This window comes from Lepus europaeus, chromosome 2 (genome assembly GCF_033115175.1).
Source record: "Lepus europaeus isolate LE1 chromosome 2, mLepTim1.pri, whole genome shotgun sequence".
Lineage (NCBI taxonomy): Eukaryota > Metazoa > Chordata > Mammalia > Lagomorpha > Leporidae > Lepus > Lepus europaeus.
The window spans coordinates 146,475,521-146,481,250 of NC_084828.1; the positions used below are offsets into that span (position 1 = coordinate 146,475,521).

Consider the following 5,730-nt stretch of genomic DNA (forward strand, 5'->3'; position numbering starts at 1 on the left):
AGAGAAAAGAATGAATCCAATGGGAAAAGAGACAAAGGCTCTTTGGTGTGGGAGAGGGCCGTGGGAGTGCCCCCAGTGGGATGAGCCCTGGGCTGGGGCCTCCCGGTGCAGAACTGGGTGTCAAAGAAGGCTCTTCAAGGAGAGGCCTGCTCTGGCTCCTGAACCGTGAGTAGGTAGAAGCCAGGCAAGGGTGCAAGCGGAAGGGCGTGGGGATGGGGGCCGTGAGACAGACAGCATTCCTGGAGGAGGAAGCACAGGGAGAAATGCCAGGAGGCAGGAGAGGACATGCTGGGGGGCTCAGAGTCGCTGAGTGTGACCAGAGCGACAGTCTGCGGAAGGAGAGAGGGGGTAATAGATGGGAGGGCTTAGTCATAAAGGAACAAATTAAAAATCTTGGACTTTTTCCCGAAGGCAATGTGCAGCCTTTAATAAGGGTTTTTAAGCAGGAGAATGTCATGTTCAGATTTGCATTTTAGAAAGATCATTCCAGTTGCAGTGCGGAGAATGTGGTGTAAATAGATGGAGACCCAGGCCTTCCCACAGGCCTGCTCAAGACATGGGCAATTGGAGAGACAGTCGGAGCCACATGCTAGCTCCCCATTTTCCCGGCTCCCCTAAGCTCCGTCCTCATATTTAGCAAGGTCATCACAAACCCAAATGCTTGGCCTGGGCTGTTTCAGTTCCCCGTAGATGTGCCATTTCAGAGCGAGGGTGTGATGATATTTCGTTTATGTAAGAACCGTCCATCTGGAAAAATGCTCAGTGTTTTTGTTGAACTGAAATTAAAGACCTTGTCCGTCAAGTACCCACCATCGTTTATTTGAGGAGCCTCTCGGAACAGAACTCGCTCTGACTCAGCACCAAGAAGCATGCTCATCACGGCTTTCTTGTCTGTAACATGGGATTGCCTTCCTGGGCTCTTGGGAGGCCTGGTGGCAGCCACACGTGTGAAAATCCTCAGATCCTCTTGGGCACTAAATAAACATTTGCTCATGTCTCATGGCTTACATACAACCTTTAATTATAGGAAGAAGATAATGGGCTTGGAACAAGGTGGACCCGAGCTCAAATCCTGGCTGCACCATGTTCTAGCACTTACTTTCTATGAATATGTGCTTTGTTATTCCTGAACTTGGAAACTGATGCTTTCTCCATCGAGTTACTCAGATGTGAATGAAGGAATATACAGAAAGTGCTTGTCACATAGTAGGCACTGAACGGATATTGATGGCTTCTTCCTCTGCAAGCAGACTTGTGGGCTTCGTTTCATCACAGGGAGAGGATGACACAAATCAGCTTATTTCTCTTTCCTTCTCAACTGTCAGAAAACTCAGTGCCAACTCAGAGCTCAACTATAGGTTCCTGCCAGCATCTATTCTGCTGCTCATTTTTCAGATCTCTGTTTGTTTTTGTTTTGCAAGGCTCTGCTCTGCATTTGTTTATATTCTATGACCACCCCAACTACCTCTGTGTAGCTGGCATCTCTTAAGAACTTAGTAGGTTTAAGAAGTACATTTATGCAATTATGACCACTCTGTTGGTGAGGTTTGGCTTCCAGAGTTGGTCTTATTATGGAGAACTGACCTTGGCCCTTGACCGGGGGTTTGAATTCAGCCATGACCGTCCATGTAAGAATAGGGCTGGGACAGTCATGCGTGGCTTCCCATATATTAGCTATCCATCCTGTTGGGTGCTGGTTCTCTTGAGCAATGTGTTGAGTAGATACCCAAAGCAACAGGGCTCACTAGCCCAGCAGAAATGGAGTCGATGCCGAATGCTGGGACAACGCTGCGTGTAGCTTGCCTGGGGCTCCTTCCATGTCACCAAGACGCAGACAGTCTCTGTCTCAGCTCCGCTCTCCATCATGTGTTAATTCCATGCTTAGACCAAGGTCCAGCAATACGTCTGGAAATTGCTCCAGGCGACAACTTTTTGGGATCAGCCTTGCACCTTTTTCTGCCTTTGTCCCAGAATTTGTAGGAAACTCTCTGTGCATCTCATTCACTGAGATTAACTTTTTTTTGTTGTTGTTACATTATCTCTTTGTTCCTTCTTTACTGAGACGGGGTGATGTGATCTTCTTTTTCTTTTTTTTAAGGATTTATTTATTTATTTATTTGAAAGAGTTATACAAAGAGAGAAGGATAGGCAGGGAGAGAGAGAGAGAGAGAGAGAGAGAGAGAGTTCTTCCATCTGCTGGTTCACTCCCCAATTGGCCGCAACGGCCGGAGCTGCACCGATCTGAAGCCAGGAGCCAGGAGCTTCCTCAAGGTCTCCCACACGTGTGCAAGGGCCCACAGACTTGGGCCATCTTCTACTGCTTTCCCAGGCCACAGCAGAGAGCTGGATCGGAAGAGGAGCAACCAGGAAAGAATCCAGCGCCCAAATGGGATGCCAGCATTGCAGGTGGCGGCTTTACCCACTGTGCCACAGTGCCGGCCCCGATGTGATATTCTAATCATATATACCATTCCAGGCTCACCCTTACCTCGTTTTCATGGAGGTAATAGAGAAGAAAAGAATGATTTTAAAAATAATAATGCTGCTGTTTTTTTTTTTTCCTCAGAGTAAGATGAATGAATACCACGTGGCAAGAGGAATAAATAGGCAGTATTCGGCCTGTACCAGAATCAGTGAGTTATGTGCCCTATCACCGTATCTCATCTCCAGGAGCACAGTTCACACTTTGTGACGCTGGGGCTAACATTTTGTAAACTCCACTTCCGAGATCCCTCATCAGCCAGCTCTCTAGTAAGTTCTGCCTCATTCATAGAACGTTCATTGCATTCCATTGTTAGAGTGGTTCTATTTCATTAGTAGTACACTTTATCATAGGTTTGCAAGAATAGAAGAGAAAACACAGGACGTACTGGGTGTGGTACTATCCATGGCTTCAGACAAAGAAGACTGGAGAAGACAAAAGAGGAAAAGCAGGAGCTTCTCCTGGCTGCCCAGTTCCTCCCATCTTGCCTCTGATAACAGTGCACAGCAGCTGGCTCTGGCCTTGTCTCCCTTTTGCCCCACCCCCACCCCAGCACCATCCTGGCCTGAGCCTGGTTGTTTCTAGACGTACACCTAGAATTTGATTACACACGCTCCGGATGACAGGTGCAAAGTCTGCCCCCAGAGGAAAGCGGTTTCTGCTGGAAAAGACTGGCAAGAGTTTGCTAATTTACATACGCAGAGACTTGGAAAATAGTCTGCGGATGATTTATAAGGTGACAAACTAAGGAAGATTGCTTACAACAGTGGATTGGGCTGAATTTGTATGGTTGAAGGGTTAGTTGACTGAAACTGGAGCTCAATAACATTGAGATGCTCAGACTTCCTGGGCATAACGCAGAGCAAAGAATCACAATGGTTAGGAAAACAACACTGCTGAGACAGGCTTATTCTGTGCAGCTTTCACACACACTCAGCCCACTTAGCGCATGGGGAGGGGTCCATGCGGCTCTTCCTAGGAAAGCATCAGCAAGGGGGCACAGGCAATCCTGCAGGGCTCTGCCGTGGTCAGCTATAGACCAGGCGGGGCTGCCACTCAGGTTCTCTGACTGTGGTTGGGAGGCCTGAATTCTGAAGTGGCAGAAGCCAAGTGGTGACATGAAACTCCCAGACACAAGGTGGGCCTGTGCCATCCTTTGGATGCCTTCTGTCCACACAAGTTCCTGTGTGGGAGGCATGGTTTCCTGTGTGGTGACGGGCAGGTGATGGAAGGTTTCAGATGTGAGAACTTAGTTGAAAATGATTATGGTCATTGGGGGCACTGCCCTCTGCAGGAACTGGTCCTGGTCTTGCAGAATGAGCAGCAACGATGATGTACATGGTCGCTAAAAAGTCAACTTTCAGGGCTGGTGCTGTGGTGCAGTGGGCTAAGCCTCTGCCTGCAGTGCCAGCATCCCTATGGGTGCCGGTTCGAGTCCCGGCTACTCCTCTTCCCATCCAGCTCTCTGCTAATGGCCTGGGAAAGCAGTAGAAGATGGCCCAAATGCTTGGGCCCCTGTACCCACATGGAAGACCCTGAAGAAGCTCCTGGTCTTGGTTTCGGATCAGCACAGCTCCAGCCATTTCAGCTATTTGGGGAGTGAGCCAGCGAATGGAAGACCTTTCTGTCTGTCTCTAACTCTGCCTGTCAACTAAATAAATAAAATCTTTAAAAAAAAAAAAAGGCCTTAACCTTCAGAAATCTTTGGCAATGGCTCTTTAATGACGATGTCTCCAGAAATGAAAAGACGGACAACTTTCTAAAACCTCACTTCATTTCCATAAGAGGAAAAACTTCAGTGTGTTGATTGAAAACCTGGATAGAGATGCCAAATGCAGCATCCTGGTCTCCCACCCAGTTCTGAGTCCTGAGCCAATTCCCGGGTCCAGAGTCTCTGCATACATGGAAGTCTAGGTTCTTGAGACAGGTCCCTGCAACACTACCTCCTGTACGTCCCCCTAACTCCTCCAAAGGGATCTGAAGCTATTTCTTAGAATGATTATACACAGGAGAATGGGTATTACCCAAGACTTTTAGGAACTGGTAGACCCTGGTTCAGATTTATCACTTATCCTTAAGCATACACAAATTCTATGAAGATCCACCATCAGAGTGGAGGTTTATGGAAGTTTGGTGATCAATTAGGTCTAACATTATCTCACAAAAATCCCCATGAGTTGACAGATCCTCGCCTTGTATATTTGCCACGTCTCTAATTGTCCTTTTTAAAGATTTACTTATTCACTTGGAAGGCAGCTACAGAAAGAGAGAGTGAGAGAAAGAGAGAGAGAGAGAGAATCTTCCACCCATTGGTTCATTCCTCAAATGGTGACAAAGGCTGGGGCTGGGCCAGGCCAAATCCAGGAGCCTAGAACTCCATCCTGGTCTCCACATGGGTGACAGGAGCCTGAGTACCTGGGCCATCTTCTCTGCTTTCCCAGGTGTGTTACCAGGGAGCCAAATCAGAGGTGAAGTAGCCAGGACTCAAACCGGTGTACATACGGGATGCAGGGGAAGTAGGCAGCAGCTTAACTGGCTGCTCCACGACGTTGGCCTCTATTGTGCACTTAGAACAGACCTGCTCAGCAACTAGTAGAACCTCACATTGATTCCCTGATCTAGAAAATAATGGAATTTTCCCTTCTTATTAGGATAATAAGCCCAAAGCAAAACTGTATCTCAGGGGAAACTACGGAGACTGAAGCCTTGAAAGATGCAGGAGTGGTGACTCTTCCCACAGCTTATTCATTGTGGTCCAGTTGGTTTCTGCAGGTGAATGGCTCTCTCAGAGAATGACTGGAATATTGTAGACTCCATCGAGGCAAGCAAAAATTATGGCTGCTTTCCCAGATGTAGAATCTGTCTTGGTACGTATTGACACAATGCCTGGGACCTGTTTCACAGCAATTTTAAACTGATAAGAACAGATACTACACTTGATCTTAGCCAAAAGGCTGAGAAGCAATTACACAGCTATTTTATAGCGAAGACACAAGAAGCAGTTCTCTTGTACCTTAGAGGAAGGAACACAGTGCACCTTCATTGTTGCCTCAGGCTATGCCAACTCACAACCCACCTGGCCTTTGCAGAGATATTAACTGCGTCGGTATTCCACCAGACACACCCATTCCTATCTATCCTGAAAGTACCAAGGTCTTTAGGGGGTTTTAGTAAGATGTATTAGATCTAGAGGATTGGCAGTAAGTCCTATAAAAACTCAGGGGCTTCTTACCCCAGTGACCTGTGCA

The 5,730-nt window shown here is 47.4% G+C and overlaps 1 pseudogene; it reads right to left on the minus strand.

Annotated features, from left to right (window-relative positions):
* Positions 1-5,269: 5,269 nt before the first annotated feature.
* On the minus strand, positions 5,270-5,448 carry LOC133753107 (U2 spliceosomal RNA; annotated as a pseudogene).
* Between the last annotated feature and the right edge of the window lie 282 nt (positions 5,449-5,730).